This window comes from Eumetopias jubatus, unplaced genomic scaffold (assembly GCF_037043125.1).
Source record: "Eumetopias jubatus isolate StellerSeaLion01/CBP00866 unplaced genomic scaffold, mEumJub1_p1.0 scaffold_1, whole genome shotgun sequence".
NCBI classification, from domain to species: domain Eukaryota; kingdom Metazoa; phylum Chordata; class Mammalia; order Carnivora; family Otariidae; genus Eumetopias; species Eumetopias jubatus.
Window position 1 is genome coordinate 87,132,781 of NW_028274807.1, and position 26,196 is coordinate 87,158,976.

The following is a 26,196-nucleotide window of genomic DNA, read 5'->3' on the forward strand; positions in this document are numbered from 1 at the left end:
GTTTCCATAAGAAGCAGCAAATAATTTTTCATGTTTGGGTTTAAATTAGTGGGCAAAGTGTGTAACGTGTTAGATAAGAAATTGATACTGCCCTTACCGTAAAGCTCTAACAAGTATTTATATATTGAAAGACTTGGGCTTTCACTTCACCATTCACTCTAGCATTTCTTGAGTGTCTAGCTCTGTGCTCAGCACTGAGGCTAAGGCACAGGCCAGCCAGGGGCAGACATCCTTGTCAGCAAACACCAGTAATAGAATACTGAGAATGATTCAAGAGAAAGCAGTGAGGTTACCATGGAGACAGGAACAACTTCTCCCTAGGGAAAGGATACAGGGACAAACTGAAGAAAAAAATTCAGGTCAGGGTGATACATCTAATTAGTTAACACTACTTTTCTGAACTGCAATTTCTTCCATCAGGTAGTTGGTGATATGTATTAAACGCCTTAAAATTTGGAGTAGTTTTGATGATTTCCATTTCAAGGAAATTATTTCAAAGAAATCCTAATGAACGTGTGTTAAGATTTCTCTCCATGGAAGTTCATCATAATACCTTCTATAATATAATAAAAATAAATGAATAAACCTAACTGCCACTGATATGGCATTATTGAGTTACATACATTGTCTACAGAATACTCGCAGTGCTTAAAAATACGTTGGTAAGAAATCAGTAATGACACAGAATGGTACACACACCCACTACTTTTCAAAGTGTGATCCGTAGACTAGCAGCATTCTCCAGGAGCTTGTGAGACATACGGATTCTCAGGTCCCAGCCCAGACCTACTGAACCAAAATCTTCATTTTAACAAGACCTCAATTGATTCCTATGTGCATTCAAGCTTGAGAAGCACTGGTATGTGCCATATTTTTTAAGCAAAAGAAAAATATATACATTATGATTCCACTTTTGATTCCCCAAAGTTGGACTTGATGAATAGAAAAAAGAGTGAATAGATATACATCAAATGTACACAGTGATCATCTCTGGGGAATGGGCTTTTTCTCTCTTTTTTTACCTTTTCTAAATATTCAACTACAAATATGTATCACATTTGTTATAAGAAAAAAAGTAATGTTTATAAATGTTTTCTCTCTGTTGCTTTTAAGGTGATTGTTCATGGTGAGTGATTTTTTTCCTATAAGATAAAAATGCAGGCCAGTTACACATTGAGGTCTGTCAAATTGAAAGTATAATTTCACATCAATAAGTTCTGGGACCATACATCTAGTATTGTGATTTTAACCATTTCTTTGCATTGTTTCCATAAGAATATTTGTCTCTTTATATTCATGTTTCTTGCTTTCCTGCCTGTTAAAGTTATGACTACATTTGTAAATCATCGCATCTATCACCAGTTTATGTAATCCCTCAGACAGTACTTGAACCTCTCCCCTGATGTCATCCTAAAACTACTAGGATATGAAAAGTTTCTACTTTTCCCTTTCTTTTTATTCTAGGACTTGAAAAGCCTCCTTTCAAAAGACAAGTGTAATTAGCATACCCAGCTGTTACTAGTATGAAAACCCTCTTTGGGCTATTTTTAATCCCATCCTCTTCTTAGAGGATTCTGAGGTTAGAGGACACAGGAGGTATCATATTTGAAGCCAAGGCACGAAGGAGGAAAGGTCTGCACCTGGAGAGCTGCTCAGGTGGGTCCGGTAGGCATAGAGAGGACTGAAGACAAAGAGATCAGAGCTATCAGAAGAAAATTAAAAGGGCCTACTTCCAAAGCTTGCCTTTAACAGTCCCCGCTCATTTCAAGACATTTCGGAAATACAAGCAAAATCTCATTTCAGTGCAGACCTTTGCAATGTAACATTTTGTTAACGAATCAGCGCACATGTCCTCTGAGAAGGGACATAGTAATTGTGCTTTGCTCATCTCATTCCACGGTTCTTATAGAACAAGCAACAAGGCCCATCAATGTAGCAGCCTGATTAGTATAAGCCTTGCCCTACTGGGCATCTGTGCTCTTTTCTGTAGCAGGAAATTTAAGCAATAGCAATGGGAAGATAAATGAGACCAACAGGATGCCCTTCAGAGAAGTCTCAGGTGGAGGAGATGAGAAAGATTATTGAAAAAAATGTTAGAAGAAATGGAGAGCAAGTAACATTTATGGAAGATCGAAAGGGCAGACTTTTGCATATATCATCTCACTTAATCTTCATAACAGATTGTACTGTACATAAGCTGGTTCAGATTCAGCAGGTTCATAGCTGTCTCCTAGACCCATCTAATGAATGGTGGAATAAGAAATCAATTTAGCCTTAGCTAATTCCAAAGCCCATGTTCTTTCCACAATGACACACAGCCTCAAGAAGCAATTCTTCTGATTATGAGTCATTTACTGTATCCCAAAAAGCTTCAAACTTCAAAAAATTTCCCAAAGCAAGGTTTCTCCCATCCGTGATTCGCAGACTATCTTCCATCAGAATACCCCATCATGTTAAAATGCAGATTCCTGATTCCATTCTCTTAGAGTCAGTAGGTCTAAGTGGGGCATAAGAATCTGTATTTTAAATGTGTCCCAGCCGGTTCTATGCACAGACCACACACAGTCATGCCTAGGAAGGACATAATCTACATATCATTGAAAGGAGACCCTTTGTCACGGCTGGAGCAAAGCCCGTCTTTGCCCATCGACATTAACATGTCTGCTAACTCTGCTCCCTCCTCTTGGTCTGCATTCTGTATTTCACTGCCTGCTTCAAGGCTCTCTGAGATAGAGGATGAGGATCTGAAGTGAGAAGAATAGAGGCTGAGTCTTAAATCTCGCCATTAACAAGTGCCGCTAGGTAAAAAGTAATAACTTCTCTGAACCTTAGCTTACTTTTCTTTAAAATGGAGAAAATATTTCCTGCCTCAGCCTCCTCACATGAGGAGCATGAGGAACTAGGAAGAGGACTTACCTAAAATGGACTCATAGACTATTACTAATTTTCCATACAGATGTTAGGAATTGGGTGAACAGTAGGGGCTGTGGAAAATAAAAAGAGCCCTGGACTTGAAGTCAGACATGAGTCAGAACTCTGGCTCTTCCTCTCAGGAGCTCTCACTTTGAACATGTAACCTCCTGGAGCCTCTTTCCTTTTGTGTAAAAAGAGAATAACAAACATGTATGCCCAGTAGCAGGGATGGAGGTAACCTAAACATCCATCAACAGGAGACTAGCTAAATTAAGGATGCTTTGTCCATGCTGTCAGAGAGGAGCACCTTCTCCCCATTTCTGGTTTCTGTGGAGAGGGATTTTGTAAGCATCCCCATGGCCTCCCTCTGACTTTTGAGTCACTCTCCCCAGGCATAATTTATCTGCATGGCAGATCTTGGCGTGGCTTTATCCTTTGCATTTTGGGAATGGAGCTAAGCTACATAGATTGGTTCTGCCTACCTAGGCTCAGTATTAATAAGCCTGCTTGACCAGTCACATAACCCCAGCCTCTATCTGCAATAAAATTACATCTGTGGCCTCCATTTGTTTCCTTCTCTAATTGTTCAGAACCCCAGGGACAGAGCAAGAGGGATGCTACTTATTGGATCCTCTAAAAACTCCAACACATATATTGAAAGCTATGTTGTATTAAAAAAAAAAAAAAAAAGAGGTAAAGCCCTATGTACCTACTGTCATGGAAATTATCTTGGGATATTTTAAGTGAAAACTTTCAGGTCCAGAATAGGTTATTTAGTGTGCTCCCATTTGTATAAAAATATAGGATGCATTTACAGAGAAGTGTAAACATGTTTAATTAGAAAATTAATAGAAAAAATATAGAAGAAACTATTTACTCTGGTTTCTCTTGGGGATGGAAACTGAGAATGTGAGGTGAGATATATATGCTCTAACAGGACTTTAACTTTTAGTTACACTTACATTATTTTTTAAATTGAAACATATGTAAAAAATTCACATCCATCACACTCTTGTGGGGAAGAATAAACAATATTGCATAGGTAAATAAAACCTGCATCAAGAGTCAATAAGTTCAGCTTCTTTATTTTTCTACCAGGAAGTCAGTCCCCCCTCACCGCCCCCCCCCCCCCCCGGGCCCTTGCAAACATTATCCCTCTGGAGTTGTTGTAGGTCACTTTCTTAGAGCACCGCACTCTGAGTTCTCAACCTTAGCTGTGCCCCTGGTCATCTGAGGGTCTCCCCTACCAGAAAGTAAGCTACAGGACAGCAAGAGGCTGAGAACCATAGCTCTTCTAGCACCCAGCCCAGCCTCTGACCAGAGAGGAGAGCCAACACGTGTTTGTAACACTGAATAGCACGCAAGACTCTTAGTGCCTAAGCCAACCATCTACTCTAATTGTCATGGAGCTGGAGTTGGGATAAAGAAAGCCTCCTCATGCCTCCACTGGGCAGGAAGCACTGCTTCAAAGAGCAGCCAAAGCTCCCCCCAGAACACGAACTCAGCATGTGACATTAGGCGCAAAATCACCACATGTACGCTGCTCTGAACCGCTGTCATCTCCTCACGTGGAAATTTTAAATGGAAACACATGGTTAGCACAAAATGAATCTTTTTTTCCCTCTGCGTGTTTGTTGATTATTTATCAGAATTTGAGAAAGTGTAAAATAAAAATTACCAAAGGAATGGAAAATAAGCAGCAAGCTCATTTGGAGGTTTGTTTGTTTGTTTGTTTGTTTACCTTGGATGTGGTTTATGAAGTTACACATCGGTGCTGAGAAGCTTGGCTAAAGTCCATCTTCGGTAACTGTGGATTCTGGTTGAAGGATCATAGGCGAGGAAGTCATACAGAATGGGTCCAAGTCGTGATTCCGATCCCCCCAGGGTCTGTGGCACATGCTCTCCAAGCCTTCATTTTCACTGCTCTGAAATGAGAGTAATACTTGCCTTGAGGATATAGTACCTATAAAGTATCAGAGAGATGCCTTATATATGGTAATAATTATTAACACAGAAATTAACTCCTACAAAATAATAGAATTGACTATGATTAATCATCCATTCAGTTATTCATCTTGCTTCCCTCCCCTGCCCCACTGCTCTGTGATCTCTTAGAGGGTGGAAATTTCTTTTGCTCATTTTTATGACCCTAGCACTGAACACACTGTCTTATTTATAGCTCACTTCCCAAAAAAGGAGAGATAGAATTGGAAATCACTTCAAACCATGCTAACCAATGTCATTTCTAATCATACTCAACATGAACCCATGGATCAGAGCATTAGGTCCCTTCCCTCTTCCTTTTCACATAACACACGCAATGCTAAGAAAGGGAAAAACATCAGGCCAATTGCACCATAACTCCTGTATGATTTCCAAGAATTAGCTAGAAGCACAATCCTTGAGTTGAGAAACCAAATAATTACCAAATTATTTTTACTTAGCAATACACAATTTAAATCCTGCTTTAAACCTGGGTCTGCTAATGGGTGCCTGGGTGGCTCAGATGGTTAAGCATCTGCCTTCGGCTCAGGTCATGATCCCAGGGTCCTGGGATTGAGTCCTGCATCGGGCTCCTTGCCCAGCAGGGAGTGTGCTTCTCCCTCTCCCTTTGCCTCTCCTCCTGCTTGTTATCTCTCTGCCTCTCTCGCAAATGAATAAATAAAATCTTTAAAAAAAATAAACCTGGGTCTGCTTTTGGGAGGTCACGTTATGTTTTATTTTTTTTTAAAGATTTATTTATTTATTTATTTGACAGAGAGAGAGACAGCGAGAGCAGGAACACAAGCAGGGGGAGTGGGAGAGGGAGTAGGCTTCCCGCCGAGAAGGGAGCCCGATGTGGGGCTCGATCCCAGGACCCTGGGGTCATGACCTGAGCTGAAGGCTTAATGATGGAGCCACACAGGCGCCCTCGAGTTATGTTTTAAATAACTTACTCTGGAGCACTAAAACAGAAAGTTGCAAAAATAATTACAGTATAAAATTTGGTCTTGTTAAACAGTGTTTACAACAGAAAGCTGGTCATGTCAATTCCCCAAATATATATACTATATATTAATATATACTAAATACATATATACTAAACTTCAGTGTGCCAGGCAATATGAGACACAGAAAAGCCTCAACATGAGTAAGACATGCTGCTATTCCAAAATATTATGCTTGCCACCTAATAAAATGACCCTACAGTTTCTTTCTCTATTTTTGTTTCTCTAGATTTGTAAAGGCTTTTTAAAAAACTGCTATCTATCCCTGCTGCCTCACTAATCCACATATGTAATAGAATTCTACATGACACAAAATGATTTTTTAAAATTCCTTATAAATCACTGAGTATTCATTTTGCAACTACAATACTCTGAGCCTGGCTTTGTTTAAACATAGATGCACAGTTTACATGTGCCTGGAATTCCTACAACACAGGTAGGTGTTAACCTATATAACTTAAATTATATACCTAAAAGCAAGACAGTATTTATCTTAAAACATAATAAAATACAATGTGATATCTATGTATTTAAGTTTAAATGGACTTTTTGTTGAGATATAATTTACATAGGGTGTACAATTTGATAAATTTGACAAATGCATATACCTGTGGAAATGCCACATTCCTAACAAGTGAGAAATCTATCACCCCAGGAAGTTCCCTCCTGCCGTATCTCAATCAATCCCTACCCTCACACTCTTCAGAGGCAATCACTATTCTAATTTCTGTTACTCTGTATTAGATTTACTTGTTCTGGAACATCATATAATCATATAGTATATACTCTTTTGTGTTAGGCTTTCTTCGCTCAACATTATGGCTTTGAAATTTATCCATGTTTTTGTAGTTCTTTTTCATTGTTGAGTAATACTCCATTGTAGGGACATACTACAATTTTTATCCATTCTCCTGTTGGTGGATATCTGGGTTATTTCTTGTCGTGAGCTATTATGAATGAAGAAGTTACAAATATCCTTTTGAAAATCTTTGTGTATATATGTTTTACTTCTCTTGGATAAATACCCTAGAGGAAAATCCTTGTGATGCAATGTAGGTTATGCTTAACTTTATGAACAATTGCCAAGGAGTTTTGAACTTCTACAGGCAATGTTTAAGAATTCTGTTTATGGGGGCACCTGGGTGGCTCAGTCATTAAGCTTCTGTCTTCAGCTCAGGTCATGATCCCAGGGTCCTGGGATCGAGCCTCATGTCTGGCTTCCAGCTCAGCGAGGAGCCTGCTTTTCCCTCTCCCTCTGACTGCCACTCCCCCTGCTGTGCTCTCTCTCTTTCTCTGAGTGTCAAATAAATAAATGAAATCTTTAAAAAACAAAAACAAAAAAATTCTGTTTATGTCCTACACTTGTCAAAATTTGATTTGTCAACCTTTTTAGTCTTCCCTGAAAAACAATGATGTTGAACACTTGTTCACATGCTTACAGACCATTTGTATATATTTCCTTTTTGAAGTGTTGGTTCATGCCTTTTGCCCACTTTAATTGGATTTTTTGTCTGTTAATTCTGTTGTTGAAATTCTTCATATGTCTTTTGTTAGCTATAGGATTGTAAATATTTTCTCCTAGGCTGTAGCTTATCTATTCATTTTCAAAAACATGTCTTTTGATGAGAAGAGTTTTCAATTTTGATGAAATGCAATTTACCAGCTTTTCTTCTATTGATAATATTTTCTATGAACCATCAAAAAATGTGTACCTACTCCAAGGTCATGAATATGTTTTCTCCTATAATTTCTTCTAGAGGCTTTATTTGTTTTAACTTTTATATTTTCATTGGGTGTGATGGTTAATTTTATGAGTCAACCTGACTGGGCTACAAGGTGCCCAGGTAGCCGGTAAAATATTTCTGGGTATGTCTGTGAGGCAGTTTGTGGAACAGATTAGCATTTGAATTGATAGACTGAGTGAAGAAGGTCACATTCATTAATGTAGGTAGCCATCATCCAATTCATCAAGGGCCTTCACAGAACAAAAAGGAAAAAGAGTGAATTTGTTCTCTTTTCTTGAGCTGGGACATCTATCTTTTCCTGCTCTTGGATATCAGTGCTTCTGATTCTCAGATCTTTGGACTGGACCAAAATTTATACTATCTGCCTCCCAGATTTACAGATTCCATGCCTTGGGGATGTTAATAAATATAGATTCATTCTCTTTGATACATGTAGATCAATTCAGATTTTCTCATTTTTCTTGTACCAGTATTGGCAATTTACATCTTTTGAGGAATTTGTCCTTGCCATCTAAATTGTAGTATTATAAAAAATTGTAATGTTATTCTCTTAATGTCAACAGGATAGGAGACATGTCTCCTATTATGGACATTTGCAATTTGTGTTTTCTTTTTTTTCTTAGACAGTCTAGCTAGTGGTGTATCAATTTTATTGATCTTTTCTTGGAATCAGTGTTTTGTTTCATTGATTTTCTCTATTGTTTGTTTCTTGCCACTTCCTTGATTTCTACTCTTATCTTTATATTTCCTTCCTTCTACTTATTTTATATTTAATTTGCTCTTCTTTTTCTAGCTTCTTAAGGTAGAAATCTAGAGCACAGATTATAAATCATTGCTGTGTTCTAATCTAAGCATTTAAAGCTATAAATTTTCTGCTAAGCACTATTTTTATGGCATCCCACAAATTTTAATGTTGTGCTTATATTCTCATTTATTTTAAAACATTTTAAATATTAATTTTAATTTAATTTATTTGATGGGGCATTTAGATGTTTCTTCATTTATAAATGTTTGGAAACATTTTTGCTGTTGATTTCTAATTCAGTTTCACTGTAGGGAGATAAGATACTTTTAAATTTATGGCTTGCTTTATGACAGCACATGTTTATCTTGGTGAATGTTCTAGGTTTTCTGGAAAAGAGTATAAATTTTCTTATAAATGTAAGTATATTTCTTATAAGTATCAGTTGTGTTAATTCAATCAATAGTATTGTTTAACTCTTCTATATCCTCACTGATTATTTTGGTATAGTTGTTCTAACAGTTACTGAAAAAGTATTAAAATTTTGAAGTCCGTGTGTGGATTTGTCTATTTCTCCATTTTATTCTGCCCATTTTTACCTCATATATTTTGAAGTTCTGTTACTAGTTCCATAAACATTTAGGATTGTTATATTTTATTATGCCTTCTTGGTGATTGTCCCTCTCTATTTCCCTCCTTATTTCTGGTCATATTTTTTGTCCTGATAGCTATTTTGTTTAATATCAATATAGTCATTCCAGCTTTCTTGTGATTAGTTTTTTCATGCTATGTTACTTTACTCTTAACCTATCTAAGTCTTTGTAGTGCATGAAGTTATTCTTAATCTTCATGATCTTTTAACTAGTCTGACAAACTTTGCCATTTAGTTATCGAGTTTACTCCAATTACATTTAATACAAATACGAATATGGTTTTGTGTCTTTTTTTCATACTATTTGTTTCCTGTTTGTCCCACTTGTACTAGTTTTTTTTTTCCCTGCCTTCTGTTGGATGTATTAAATATTTTGTAGCCCCATTTAAAAAATATTTATTTACTTATTTATTTATTTGAGAGTGAGAGAGAGAGAGAGAGCATGAGAAGGGGGAGGGTCTGAGGGAGAAGCAGACTCCCCACTGAGCAGGGAGCCTGATGCGGGACTCGATCCTGGGACTCCAGGATCATGACCTGAGCCAAAGGCAGTCACCTAGCCAACTGAGCCACCCGGGCACCCTTTGTAGCCCTATTTATCTCTTTTAATTTATTTAAGATTTTAATAGTTTATTTTATTTATTTTTTCCTAATTTTTATTTAAATTCTATTTAGTTAACATACAGTGCAATGTTGGTTTCAGGAGTAGAATCCAATGATTCATCACCTACATACAATACCCAGTGCTCATCATATCAAGTGCCCTCCTTAATACCCCATCACCCATCTAGCCCATCCCCCACCCACCCACCTCCCTCCATCACCCCTTGGTTTGTTTTCTGTCTTTAAGTGTCTCTTATGGTTTGTTTCCCTCTCTCTTTTTTCTTGTCCCCCCCCTCATATGTTCATCTGTTTTGTTTCTTAAATTCCACATATGAGTGAAATCATACAGTATTTGTCTTTCTCTGACTGGCTTATTTCCCTTAGCATAATATACTCTAGCTCCATCCACATCATTGCAAATGGCAAGATTTCATTCTTTTTGATGACTGAGTAATATTCTATTGCATATATATACCACCTCTTCTTTATCCATTCATCAGTCGATGGACATTTGGGCTCTCTCCATAGTTTGGCTATTGTTGATAATGCTGCTATAAACATCAGGATGCATGTACCCCTTCAAATCTGTATTCTGTACCCTTTGGCTAAATACCTAGTAGTGCAAGTGCTGGATCATAGGGTAGTTCTGTTTTCAACTTTCTGAGGAACCTCCATAGTGTCCTCCAGAGTGGCTGCACCACTTTGCATTCCCACCAATAGTGCAAGAGGGTTCCCCTTTCTCTGCATCATCAACACCTGTTGTTTCTCATGTTGTTAATTTTAGCCCTCCTGACAGGTGTGAGTTAGTATCTCATTGTGGTTTTGATTTGTATTTCCCTGATGATGAGTGATGTTCAGCATCTTTTCATTTGTCAGCCATCTGGATGTCTTCTTTGGAAAAATGTCTATTCACGTCTTCTGCCCCTTTCTTAACTGGATTATTTGTTTTTTGGATGTTGAGTTTGATAAGTTCTTTATAGATTTTGGATACTAACCCTTTTTCAGATATGCCATTTGCAAATATCTTCTCCCATTCTGTAAGCTGCCTTTTAGTGTTGTTGATGGTTTCCTTCACTGTGCATAAGCTTTTTATCTTGATGAAGTCCCAATAGATCATTTTTGCTTTTGTTTCCCTTGCCTCTGGCAATGTGTCTAGTAAGAAGTTGCTACGGCTAAGGTCAAAGATGTTGCTGCCTGTGTTTTCCTCTAGGATTTTGATGGTTTCCTGTCTCACATTTAGGTCTTTCACCATATTGAGTCTATTTTTTTGTATAGTGTAAAAAAATGGTTCAGTTTCATTCTTCTGCTTGTTGCTGTCCAGTTTTCCCAACACCATTTGTTGAAAAGACTATCTTTTTTCCATGGAATATTCTTTCCTGCTTTGTCAAATATTAGTTGGCCATATGGTTGTGGGTCCATTTCTGGGTTCTCTATTCTGTTCCATCAATCTATGGGTCTGTTTTTGTGCCAGTACCATACTGTCTTGTTGACTATAGCTTTGTAATATTGCTTGAAATCTGGCATTCTGATGCCTCCAGCTTTGTTCTTTTTTTCTCAGGATTGCTTTGGCTATTTGGGATCTTTTGTGGCTCCATACAAATTTTAGGATTGTTTGTTCTAGCTCTGTGAAAAATGCTGGTGGTAATTTAATAGGGATTTCTAGGATTTTAATAGTTTCTGTATGGATTACAATGCGCATCTTCAACTTAATCTATCTTGAACATAATACCTCTTCACATATGAGAACCTTACAACAGTATGCCTCCATTTCCTTTCTTCCATTCTTTGCAGCAGCTGTTCCCATATATTTCATTCCTACCTATGTTATAAAGCCCATGTTACATTATGTTTGGATTTTCCTGTTTGTTTTAAATAGTAACTGTCATTTAAAATAATTTAAAACGAAAATTAATTTTTTTATTTTCTAGATATTTATCACTTCATGTGCTCTTTATTCATTTGTATGATCTGAATTCTTTACCTTTCAGTCTGAAGTCTTTAATATTTTTTTTTATTGTACAGAACTGCTTTGGTAAATTCTCTCAGCCTTTTTTTTTTTTTTGATTGTGTCTTTATGTCACCTTTCAATTCAAAGAATATTTTACTGCAACTACCATTCTAGACAGATGGAGTTCTTTTCTTTCAGTACATTAGAGATGCTGCTTCACCAACTCCTGGCTTGCTTCCTTTTTAATAAGAAGCTCATGCTCATTTTTACCTTTGATCTCCAGAAGATAATCTCTTTTTCTTTTCTGTATGCATTTAAGATTTTTCTCTTTATATTTGGTTTTCATGGATTTAACTGTGAATGGCTTAGGTGTGACTGCTTTTCTCCTGATTACAGGTCACATTCTCCTGATTCTTCACACGTCTAGCAATTTTGTTGAGATTCTGAATTTTTATCGTCTTCTTTAAATAGTTTTAAGTTTTGTGTTGCTATCAAATTAATTTACTGGTAGACTGTCTTGATCCCGTTGAGGATTTTTTAGGTTGGGTCTAGAGTGTTTCTTACTATCCCTAAGGCAAGTCCTTTCTGCAGTCGCAGGTGAATTCCCAAGTTGCAACCTGGCTACTAGGACTCCAAGCTCTCCTACCACAGCTAAACCTTTAGGATCACACTGTCCCTCTCACCCCAATAGCCATTCTTTCCCAGACCTTACAGAGTCATGCCTTATATGCACACCTCTTAGTACTCAGCCAAAGACTCAAAAGAACCCCTAATGCAGTGTTCTGAAGCTCTTTCTCTAGAATATTCCTTCTCTCCATAACCCTGCCCCACAAATTCCAACTATCTCAGCAGCCCTAAATTATGGTCTCTATTTTCTACATCTCATAAGACCACTTCTCTGTCTTTGGCCTCTACAACCTGGAGCTGTAATTTTGAAAGTGTCCCCCGGAAAAAAGTCTGGGTAAATATGGAGCTCACTCATGTGTAGCCCTTTTGCCGGTGATCCTAATCCTGTGCTATATGTTGTCCAGGTATATGGAAATATTTACTTCATATAGGCTTTTTAGTCTAATAATCTTAGGAGGGTAAGTCTGATACATATTAGTCTACCATGGTTAGAATTGGAAGCCTAAATCTAAACTATATAGTTATGACTAAAGGTGAAAGAAGAACTTGGAGCAATAAGAGATCTTTAATTAAAATAGTTACAAGTATTATGTTAAGGAACGACAAAATTCTATGAAATGCTGTTATTCCAAAAATGAGGAAACAGACTGAGAGAGGTTGACTGAGGTCAGTTGGTAAATGGCAAAGCCAGGATTTACTTCACAGAATTTACTTATATTTTTCCTACTAACGGCAATGCTTAAAGAAGTCAAAGCAGGTTTCTAACAGAAATGGAGGCTTGAACTGGGCTTTGCAGAATTGCTGGGCTTCAGGTTGGTGAACAGTTTAGTGGGAGCAGAATCACATCCCAGGTAAAGGGAACAGAATATGGTGGGAAGGAGATGAGAGCCAGAGAGAGAGGCAAGATTTTGTGTGGACATATTAGAGACAAAGTTGAATAGTTTGTGTGAGGTCAGTTTATAGAGGATAATATAATTTGGTCAAAAAAGAAAAAAAGAAGGGAGAAAGGAAGGAAGAGAAGAAGAGAGGGAAATACAAAGAGAAAAATAGTACTACCTTATCAAGATGTTTTGGGTTATAGTTTATTATATTTTAGTCACAGATTTTTTTTTTGCTTTCACTGGTCACTACATAATTATACACACTTTTTCTGATACACACTCTTATATTATAGAATTTTTCCTTTCTATGTTTATAGCTTCATGAACACTGAAGTCTCTGCCAGTCATATTTACACAGATGATTAAAGAAGTTGAAAAGAGAAGGCGAAAAGGGAAAAGGTGAATTTTACCTTTATTTTTTTCTATTCATGTCTGGTTGGTTTTCATAGTAATGTAAAGAATGTCTCTAAGCCTCCTCAAATATCAAAAAGACTAGAGTCGCTGAAATTCCCTTTCTGAGATCACAAGAGATATCTTGCCTCTTCTCATTTAGCTAAAATATTATCTACAAAGTCTTTCTTTCAGCTCATGACCTCCTCATCCACAAGGATCACAATCTATTTACAACTATTATTGGAGCCATCTCTCTGCTGGAGGCAGGGTCACAAACCTGCCTTCCCAATCCTAACTTGTGAAGAGAATTCCCATTCTTCAGCTGTACAGAATTGCTTTCTTTGTATGGAAACTAACTTTAAAGACGACTATCTGTTTGGTATTGAAGATCTGAAATTTCTTAAAAGATTTACAGGATGGCTTTGATCTTTCTAAATGATATTTAGGATTTGACTGCTTTAGCACCATTCTCCTCAGTGTCAGCTAAGATACACTGAGCACTTTCTATGTACCAGGAACTATGATCTCTACAAGAATTATCTTATTGAATCCTCACAACAGTACTAGGAAGTAATCATCCCCATTTCACAAATGAAGAAACTGAAGTTTGGAATACTTGAGTAACTTGTTCAAGAATACACAGCAGTAAATTGCTACATTAAGAGTTGAACTCAGAATTTCAAACACTTGAGGAAGATAAAACCCAATCCCTAAGCATATATAAAGGCAGTAAAAGTATTCTCTGTAAGGACTTCACATACAGCAAAGATGTTTAGTATCAGACATACATAAATTCAAATTATGGCTCTCCTACTTTCCAGGTAGGGGACTTTGGGAAAATTACTTTTTCTATGTTATCCCATTTGTTTATCTCCACAATTTCATGAGATTAATACCTCTTCATAAATTCATGATGATTAAATAAGATAGTATCTGTAAAGTACCTGGTACATAAGGGGGGAATAATAGTAACTACCATTATTATTCCAATGCACTTCCCATCCTGAGTCAAATTTAAGATTCAGATTTCCCTAAAATGCTGTTCCCCCACTTTCTAGTTCCATGACCCTAGGTCTGTTAAATTTTCTAGGTTTCAATTTCTTCATCTGAAAAGGTAAGGATGATAATAATAATTACCTATTTGTGAAGTCGTAAGAAGTAGATAAGCTAGGGACACCTGGTTGGCTCATTTGGTTGGGCATCCAACTCTTGATTTTGGCTTGGGTCATGACCTCAGGGTTGTGGGATTGAGCCCTGCATTGGTAGGGAGCCCTGTATTGTGCTCAGTAGGGAGTCTGCTTGAGATTTTCTCTCTCCTCTCCCTCCTCCTCCCTGCATGTGCTCTCTCTCTCTCAAATAAATAAATGAATTTAAAAAAAAAAAAGTAGGTAAGCTATATAGCAGTCCCTGACATACCATAAATGTTCAGTGTGTTATCTATTATGATGATCATGATGATGGCTGAACAAAGTGGGTTTGTTTAAACGTCAATACATTTGAGGACCAATATGCATGAGTACATTTTTTAGAAGAAATTCACAATCTTGAAGAGGTTTGTTACTTGGGTTTGTGTCCTGGCCCTGCCCTCATCAGACTCCTATCTTCATTCCATATTGAGCAGTAAAGTCCCATGGCCTTCCCTATCAAGGCCACTGTGGATGTCCACTTACAGAAAATAATCTAATGGGAAAAGAGCCATCCTTCTCCCTACACTTTGTCATTGAATAGCAAAGACCCTGGGCACAGTGCTGGCTCAGTGCCTCTATAATGGAATTTGGTAGAACAGTGGAGGCACCCACAGTACCCAGGAGCACAGCAGCAGACAAGAATGGTGAAAGATACTATAGCCCTTAAAGAATCATTAATAGCAGAGTAGCAGCAGGATATAGCAAGGGCAAGTTTGTAGGTGATCGCATCTAGGGACTTGCAGAAATAACTGAGGAAGACTTTTCAGAGAACTCCATTATACAGGTAGAGGCAATGAGCCAGAGTAATTTGAATAACGACTAATAAGGTGACCTCATTTATAGCCATAGACTGGTGAGATCTAGAGAAATTCAGGTTACATTATAATAAAAACAAGTAATTATTATTATTATTGTGGTGTAATTGCATTTGAAGCACAGATTTTGCTCATAGCTGCTTGCTTGACACTTTGAATTGCACCAATTTTCGAGTGGCACAGACCCAATTTTCTAGTGGTTGGAGTTTTGACTTTCTCTTGACATTGCTTAGTGGGTCAACATGAGTAAACTTTTAAGAAATTGTGTATTTGTTCCTTAAGTACATTTCCCTTTTTAAAATGCTGACGTGTTTTTCCATATGCCTAATTAAAGTTTGCATAAAACTTCATGTTTGTGCTTTCCCTTGTATCCTATGAAAATAGTTTTTTTAACGGACTTAATTAACAAAGAAACAATTAGAAATAGGAGCCCCCGCATTAGTAAATTATTATTAATTGAAACCTAAAAAATACTCTTCTTGAGTGTTGATTCAAGAGGCTACCATCTCAAATATTTGTGTGACAGACTTATCCAGTCTCATCCGTACTGCAAACTCATCAGAGAGATTAGGAGTAGGGTAAACTTTGTTTTTTATATATTTGTTTTGTTTTGTTTAGTTTTCTTGATGTTTAAGAAAGCCACAACGCTACAAGTACCCTATTTTGTCTCATAAATATAATAATTAGGGACAAGAGGTTAGTTTTCATCGAAAGACCAATTTATAAATCTAGTACTGCTGAGGTAGAATTTTTTGCTTTAGCTAATTTTGCCATAAAATAAATCTCTTTCCCCCCCAAAAAACTCCCCCAAAAGGTAAATAATCTGTGAACTGAAAGTGAAGTTGCTCAAGGAAATGAAGCATATGTTTTCAGTAGAAGACAACAAAATATGTGTCTTTTAAAATTTGACCTCAAAAAAAGTTATGTTTATTTCGCAAACTATCTAAAGATTTAAGCTGCTTCATATAGGAAGAGTAAGGTCTATTTACTATGAAACTTATCTTCAGCCAATCCTGCATTTTAGACATTGATGAGAATGTTATCAGTTGCCCAGGTGGTTAAAAATGGACTTCCCCAAATATTTCTTGTGATAACTAATCTTCCCAATACTTACACATGGAAAGTATGCTAACAATAGCCGCTAATCAAAAGATAGCTGCCGATTATTTCTGATTCACATTCAGCCTTAAGGAACATAAATCCTTTGAAGAAAAACTTTTAATACATCAACAAATATTTCGAAGCAGAGTCAATACCATTATTAAGAATAACTATCAAACACTTAGAGCCACTGTCTTTATGTAGATCCTATTATTTGTTTAATCACAATAATATGGGGACGATTATTATCCCTCTTTTACAGAGATAAAAAATGAGGCTTGGAGAAGTTAACTCACCTAAGATCACACAATAAAGTTTAAGAGGCACAAGTCTAACTCATGGAATTTTTACCTGCAAGCTTGCTCTTACCCGCCATATTATGTGCAAGGCATTATGATCAAAGCTAAGAGAAAGACAAAAGATCTCTAAGTCTAACAACCTGCCTCAAGTTTATAATCTCATATCTAGTAGAAGGTAATGCTACAAGATAGAACCACCCCAGGAGTTTGTCCCAAGGCTCTGTCACCCATTCCAAGGCCAGGTGCCTGGACACTTGGGGAAGGGAAGCCTGGAGGCGCTCAATTGTCTTACCCTCAAAATAGGCCATGTTGAAAAGTAAAATTTGCCAGGACCGGCATCACAAAATTTTACATATCTAGAAACCACCTAGTACTAAATCTTGAGATTCAGAAGAATACAATGAGGGTTTTGGAGGAAAAAAGAAGAGACGCTTGCCACAAAGGAGGTCAACTGGCAGCAGGGAATTAGCTTAACATGGGAAAGGTAGCAGAATGTGTTTACTTGACAACTCAAATTCCTATGGTCCTAGTAGTGTCACTGTGGCTGTATGACCTGGTTAGAGGAAAGCTAGCAATTTTTTATTTGCTGTTAGTGACACTTGGCTTTGACAAAAAGCTTCATAAAGCAGAAATCAGTTTGTTCCATGGGTCTTCCTATTTGCATGATGTTTTTTCAAGGTGAGTAAGAGATTAATTCTCCAGCTTCTGAAGAAAATTTTTCTCAGTTTATTTTCACTACCCTTGTGTAGAAGTGACCTGAATTAAAATTACCTAGTCTATTACTGATTTTTTCCCTCTAAAATTGCAGTTGTGCTATAATGTGCAAATTTTCATTGCTTTTCAACATGAAATTAAAATTACATAGTTCTAAAAAGAAGAACTTCAATTTACAATTTTTGAAAAGAAGTCTTGGACTTCAAAGTATAATTACCTAGAGCTCATTAAAATGCAGGATTATTAACCCAAGAGCTGAAGTTTCTAGTAATAGTAGATCTTTTATAAGAGTAATTATAAGAGTCATAAATATTAAGCATGAAAGTAACACTCTGCATTTAAAGGGAAAGTGTGTGCTCCCATCTTTGCCAAACTTAATGTGAAAAAGAAGACAATGAAGAAGGCGCCAGGTTGTTAAAGAGTCAAGTTCAAGTCCTAAATGGGGACTCCTTATTAATGAAAGGCACTATAATAAAAAGTTCCAAAGAGTTCTATGAATGAAAAGTCAATGGGTAAAATATATTAATTAGTAGAAATGGTATCTAGTAGCATGTTAAATAGGCTTTTTCCTAAACTGTTCTGGGGAGAAAAAAGCAAGTAGAAATAGTATATTGAATATGATCTGATAAGAATTTTGTAAAAATGTGAAGAGAAAATGACTGGAATGAAATATGCTTAAACATTAACAGCAGTAATATCTGCATGGTAGAGTTACAGTTTTTATTTCCAAGATTTCTAGTTCTGTTTTATAATGGTTTATTTTTATTTTATATTAAAATGTTATCCTTTATATCTCTCTGGATATATATAAATTGTTGTATTTTGTGGCTGCCTGTCTTTTAAATTATCTTTTACATCTATTCACCCAGATTATCTAAAGGGAGAGGTTGGAGTTGCTGCAAGCTTGCCTAGGTGTGTCTTCTATTATGTGTTGGTGCAGGTCGGGGGTGGGGGGCAGAAGGTTGATGTGCCACTGGGCTCTGTACCTCTATGATTGGTATTTTAGAATGAAGGTTCTTTTCCCTTCCAGGTTCTCACCAGTCACTAGGAGCAATGCCCTGTCTCCACACCCAAACATTGGTATGCTAATATTTCTTCAAGGTCTCCATTCTTTTGAATAAATACCCAGGAGTGGGATTGCTCAATCATATGGTAGTTCTATTTTTAGTATTTTGAGGAACCACTATACTGTTTTCCATAGCAGCTGCACCATTTTATATTCCCACCAACAGTGTACAAGGGTCCCAATTTCTCCACATCCTCACCAACACTGTCTCTTGTTCTTTTGACAATAGACATCTTAATAGGTATGAGGTAATATCTCACTGTGGTTTTGATTTACAGTTCCCTGATGATTAGTGACAACAAATATCATACCTGTTGTTCATGTGTTCATATACCTGCTGGCTATTTGTATGTCTGTACAATACTGTACTATGAATGCACTTAAGAAATTATTAAGAGGGTAGACCTCATATTAAGTATCCTTAACATTATAAAATAAAATTTTAAAGGTAAAAAATAAGATGGAAAACTAAATTAATTGATACGTAAGGCATCCAGTTCAGAAGATATGACAAAGGTAGTACCATTAGCTTGTCCTGGGTTTTGTTTTTAATACTGTTTTGGTGGTATGATTTTTTTTGCTCTCAGAATTCCCCTTTCTCTCCTTTTGGTAAATAAGTGAAGATTCCTCAATTAAAGATTGGCTCTTCAAGCATAAATTTATTAAGGAGTAGCAATACCATAGTGAAATAGTCAAGCCATAATTAAAGTTAAAAATATAAAACTATTAAGAAATCTAATTGTGTATTAGGCTTGCTGATAACTTGAAGCAATGCAACTTAAGAAAACTTGCTTATTCATCACGCCTATCTGGGGATATGTCATAAAGTCTAGATCACCCAAAGATTGTCACTTTATACTAAAAGAAAATGTCAGCCAGTGTTTTTGAACAGTTCCCTTGAAAATGCTATGAACAATATAGTATCACTGCAATTCTCTCAGAAGCCTCTTGAAAAATTGGAATTTAATCAGAACAGTGTGAGTCAATCTTTGTTGATCAATACATTTTCTATAGAACTTTACTATTTTTTAAATAAAGATTGAGAATCAAATGAAAATAATAACCAGAAAAAGAGAACTTAGCTCATGAGTTTGAAATTTTCAGGTTGAATTTTATCCTCTTGAGGTCAAGTTCTATTCACAGCCAACAAAATGAGATTTCCTAGTTGTGTAAAAAAGACAAAGCCCCAAATTCTTGTGAATATCAAGCATGGCTTAATAAAATGCATTTGATGACTTAAGGGTAAAGGAATCAGAACCAAGTAGATTGGATTTCTTTTTAAATACATAGGGGTTAGAAAATGAAGGGGGAGAGGCTTGACATAGAGTATCTTTGGCTTTGCCCAAGCCTGAAACATTTAAGGGGAAAAAAAAGTTGAAATTATTTTCCAAGCTCCAAATATGGTTTGCTTCTTCAGTAAGTAAAAGTTATGGTATTAACTTTTCCTGAAATAAACTCTAGTTGTTAACCAGAGGACAATTACAATGGAGAAATTTTCAAATGGAAAAAAAGAAGTATTAGAATGGCAGTATATTGCTGCAGACTAATTGTTGGCTGGGCCTAACTCAAAGGTCCTGTCTTCTTGAACTTCTGAACTCAGATGTGGGGAAGAATATTAGCAGAGAATTTATCTCGCTCTTTTATACACTGTGTAGGTGATGGGTTTGATAAACAGCAAATTTATGAAGAGAGGCCTGCCCAAAGCTAATCACCTTCACTGGCAATACAACAATAAAGACAGTGAATCTGATCCTGGTATTTTTATCCATGGAAGCCAACCCCAAGTCGGGCTGCACTGACAGAGGACAGGAGGGTAGAAAGTGCTCTGTGGTTGGTCTTAAATACCACAGCTGGGTCATAGCTAAGAAGCAAAAGAAATCATCTACAAATGGCCAATAAATGTGAAAAGATACTCAACTACATTATTAATCATAAAAAATACTAAAGTGATATAATAAAACTGTTTATTCACCAATCATTTTCACCCATCAGATTGACAGAGATTACAAAGCTTGACAGAAAATGGTTTGGGAATGGTATAAAGAGAGAGCATTTTCTTCTAATAATTTCATTTTTTAAAAATATTTTTATTTAAATTCAATTAGCCAACATAGAGTACATCATTAGTTTCAGATGTAGAGTTCAATAATTCATCAGTTGCATATAATACCCAGTGCCCTCCTTTCTTGTTATCTTTCCTACAGAAAGAAATTTGACAAAATTCAACAACAGATCCAATGATTCCACTCTAGAAATTTACCCTAAAGAAATGAAGACATATTATATATATATGTGCATAGGAATATTCATCAAATATGTTATAATATGGGAAAATTATAAGCAACTCAAAAGTCAGACAATAGGGGATTTGTTGCGTGTTTTATAATACATTCATAAAATAGCCATTAAAAGTGGTATTATGTCAACTCTTTGTTAGGGAAATAAACTAACTTATTTTAAAAGGTTATATTGTAGAATATACACTAAAATGGGAAAATGTTCATGATATAATTGCTAAGTGAAACAGAGCAAGCTAAAACACCATGTAAGAAGGTTATTACGTTAAAATATTTATAGATGAAGAAATTCCCTTTGCCCCTTTGCTCTTTCTGTTGTAGGGCTCAAGGACTCAATAAGTCAATACTCCCTCTGTACCAGCTCATGGTGATCTCAACCAGACTCATGGCCTTAACTACCACATTTAAGCTAACAACTAGCAAATGAATACCCCAGGCCCAATCTCTTCCTATACTCCAAACACATATATCCAAATCTCCATTTGCATGGAAAAAGTCTCAAACTGAACACGTCCAAAACCAGACTCCTGAGGTCTTGGTCCCTGTAAAATCTTCTTTCCGAGTCTACCTCATCTTAACTAATGCCAGCTTCATCCTCGGAGACACCCACAAAACCCTGCAGGCCTCCTGTCTCCACACTAGTTTGGACATCCCACATTCAATCCACTGGCAAGCACTGGCAGGTCTCCTTCACAATCTGCCCAGAATCTGACCACTTCTCTGCACCTCCACTGTTATCATCCTGGTCCAAGTGAACACTGTGGCTCATCTGGGTTATTAAAATAGCCTAATATTCCCATTTTAACTCTCTCTCCATATTGTCTGTTCTCCCTCTTTTAACCACTTCCACATACTATCTGTTCTCTAAAGAGCAACCAGAGTGATCCTATTAAAACCTAAGCCCAAACACATGTCTCTTCTGCACAAAATTCTCCAATGACTTCCAATCTCACTCCAAAAAGAAACAAACACCAGCCATCCCCATGGCCTACAGGGTCCTGCCTGACATGGCTAATCTTTATGATGACCACCTTCTGCCAGGCTTTCCCCTGCTCCCTCTCCTGAAGCTACACTTGCCTCCTTGTTGTTCCTTAAGCCCCATAACCATTGTTCACTGTTCCTTCTGCCCCAAATGCCCTACGTGATATATCTACATGGCTCATTTTCTCACCTTCAGGTTTTTCCTCAAATATCAAAAATGGGGACTTCCCAAAATGATCTATTTAAAATAGGAGCACCTCTCCTATTGCTTTCTCTTCACCTATGTCCTCCTTACTCCCCTTTCCTTGCTGTGTCCCTTCACAGCATTTTATTAACATCTAAAATACTATATCATTTATTCATTCGCTTTATTTATTTTCTGAGTCTTCTTCTGTCCCAGGTGGAATATAAGGTCCACTGGATAAGGGTTTTTGTCTGTTAGAATCACTGCTGTAGCCACGATGCCTAGAATGATACCTGATACATAGTAGGTGCTTCCCGATAATCACTGAGTAAATGATAAAGGTGTATGTCAAAGTGAGCAGGACTTATTGCTGGACGGTAGAATTGAGATGTTTTTCATTTCTTCTTTTGTGCATATATATATATTTTTTAAATAGACAATTTTTAGAGCAGTTTTAGGGTAACAACAAAATTGAGCAGAAAGGGCATCAAGGAGGGCACATGATGTGATGAGCCCTGGGTGTTACATGCAACTAATGAATCATTGAACAAAAAAAAAGAAAAGAAAAAAAGAAAGTACATATAAACTTCCCATATGCTCTCTGCCCCCACACACTCACAGCCTCCCCTGTCAACATTCTCCATCAGAGTAGCACATTTTTTTAGTAATCAATAAATCTACATTATACATGATTATCACCCCAAGTCTATAGTTTACATTATGGTTCATTCTTGGTGTTGTACATTCTGTGAGTTTGGACTAACATATGATAACCGTTAATGAACGACCTAATGTATCCACCATTATAGTCTCATACAGAATAGTTTCATTGCCCTAAAGATCCTCTATGCTCTACCAATTCACCCCTCCTTCCCTACTAACCCCTGGTAATCACTGATCTTTTTACTGTCTCCATAGTTTTGCCTTTCCCAGAATGTCATCTCATTGGGATCATAATACATATATTCTTTCCATGTTGGTTTCTTTCACTTAGCCTCATGTATTTAAAGTTCTTCCAAGTCTCTCCATGCCTTAATAGTTCATATCTTTTTAGCACTAAATAATATTCCACTGTCTCAATGTACCACAGTTTATCCATTCACCTGCTGAAGGACATCCTAGTATTTATAAATAAAGATACTATAAACATTTATGTGCAGATTTTTGTGTGGACACCAGTTTTCAACTCATTTGGGCAACTACAAAGGAGCATAATTGCTAGATCTATGGCGACAGTACACTTAGTTTTGTAAGAAACCTCCAAACTGTCTTCTAAACTCTACCATTTTGCATTCATGCCAGCAATAAATGCAAGTTCCTGATGCTCCACATCCTCACCAGTATTCAGTGTTGTCAGTGGTTTGGATTTGGACCATTTTAATAGGTGGTGGTGGTATCTCATTGTTGTTTTAATTTGTATTTCCATAATGACTTATGATGTGGAACATCTTTTTATATGTTTATTAGCCAGCTGTATATCTTTGGTGAGATGTCTGATTACATCTTTTGCCCAGTTTTTAGTCAGATTTTCATTTTCTTACTACTGAGTTTTAAGAATTCTTATATTTTGGAGAACAGATCTTTATCAGATAAGTCCACTGCAAATATTTTCTCCCAGTCTGTAGCATATCTTCTCATTTTGAGATTATTTTTATAATTGAATATTCCACATTTTAAAATATGTGTGATCTGTCATATGCCAAATGAGTATTAAATCATTTTTAACTGATGGCTGTGTACATACCAGCTTTGTTATATTGGTTATACCATAAATAATGCACATGAATCAATATGGCCTGAATCTATATAACTGATAACCTCTCTATATATTTACTTTTTAAAATATACACTTCAAAATAAAAGTGGCTATTGCTGGGATTCCTCATTCCATGTAGCCCATATCCCATCTCAGTTTTTGTAGGCACAGAAAGGCAAATGCTCAATAAATGCATCTAAAGCAATGCTCTATTCCTACACAAAGCATCTGTCCTGAGTCCTAGATTTCCTAATGAACTAAGCAGCACTCTCTCTCTCTTTGCCTTGAGCAGAAAGCGCCCCAAATACATGCTCCAGCTTACCTTGCTTTTGGATCTTTTCTGGTCTGCAGTACCAAGTAGGACTACCTTGCCAGAAGTTTCCCTAGCCCCAGAGAAATCAATCACCTCCACTGAAATTTGTTAAAAAAAGTTTATACCCCCAGAAGCCTCAAACCTTCCAATCCATCTGTGATCAAAATGCCATGAGGCCAAAAATTCCCAAAAGCCAAAAGTCTATCCTCCCTCTCAGATTTTCCAACCCCTTCAAAATGTTCAGTTGCATAATCTTTTCCTTGCCTCTACTAAGGCCTGCCAGAGAGGTAGGAGGGCAATATATGTCATCTGCACCACTCTCTAGCCAAGAGACTCCTTCTACCCATCCTTGTCTGCTTCTAATGGAAAAAGAGCCCTCCTGATTATTACTGATGGTCCTTAAGTACATTTCCTAATCTGTCTGAACCTCAGCCTCTATGTCTGTCACATGAAGATAATATTGTCTTCCTTTCAGGGCTATTATGAAAACTAGAAATGATGTGTATAAAGCACATTACACATCTCAACCACTCAAGAAACCTGCTGCTGTTGTCCTGTCATTTATTCTGCTGACATTTCTCAATTAACTCCATGTCCTTCTATCCATACCTTTCTGGACTCTCAAGTCCATGCAGCATTCCAAGGCTCTTCCTTGAGAAGGAACATATGAGAGGGCAGAATATTCATTCTATATATTTGGGTTTTGCACGTAACATATCTTATGGAATTAGCTGTTTCACTTCTAATTCCCAGTTAAGTGAATGGGGAAATAAGGCCTAGATGTGGTGTCACACATTGAGCATATTCAGCAGGGTGGCTGGGTCTTAAATTCATTCTGGGGACAGATTTCTATTCTACCTTTAAGATCACTAGGAAACATTTTACTGCTATAGTCATAGACTATTAGAGATGTAAGGGAACTGAAGCTCGGAGAGGCCTCTGACCTCTGGGCCATAGCAATTTTCCCTACACACTAGCTCCTCTCGCTGTCCTGTACTTACTCCATTGCTCTGATCATACTAGCATAATGAAAGTCCTACTTTTCCAGCCACTTACTTAAGAGGTATAGCTAGGTGGTCCAGATCTAGCCATGGAGTGACTGGGAAGGAACAATCTGGAGAGCAGGGGCTGTAGGGTCTGAAGATGACAAAAAGGCCCTGTATGTTCCCTGCCTTCTCTTAATGCCCTGGGTATTGCCGCCAGTATGGACGCTGAGATCTCCTCATCATAGTTTTGACAACTGCTAATGTTAACCTATTTCCTTGTTTTGTTTTGTTTAATTGTTGAAGGGTACCACCTTAAGAGAATTTCCTTGATCCCCTCTTCGCTATATTTCTGATGTATCCCCATTTCTAATTTTCTGATATATTCATTTATAATCAAAGGAAATATTTAAAGATTGGTTAGCAATTTTTCCCTCAACCCCATGCAGCATGAATGACCCTGAATCTCTGCAACAGAGAACCATACTGTGTGGTAGAAGGAGCAATCTCCAGAACCAAGACGAGGCCTAGAGACTCAGCTCTGAAATTAGGTATTTCTGTTTATCTATATTTGTGTGACAGGCCATAAACTGAGGTTTAGGTTCTCATCTATAAATGGGGATAAGATCAACTTACAGGATTATTGATATTGCAACCCTTTGCAAATGATTATCCCTATAAATCACAAATGTCCTATGTGATTTTAGTTTTACTTAGTTCTGACTGAATAAATGAAGATAATAGACACACTATTTGGTAGACAAGGCTGGACACCACCAGCAGAAAGCCAACATGGCTTTAAGAACAGCTTTGACACCTCAAATGCACCGTCCAGTTGAATGTTGCCCTGTGAGGATGGAAGAACCATTACATTCCTAGCAAAACTGCAGTGATACTGTAAAGATTGTGGTCATTACTAGTGAAATGTTTGCAAAGGGTAAACATCTTCCAGATGTTAGCAAATCAAATACCAGCATGGCAGAAGGTCACCTAGTATTTAAAAGACAAACAT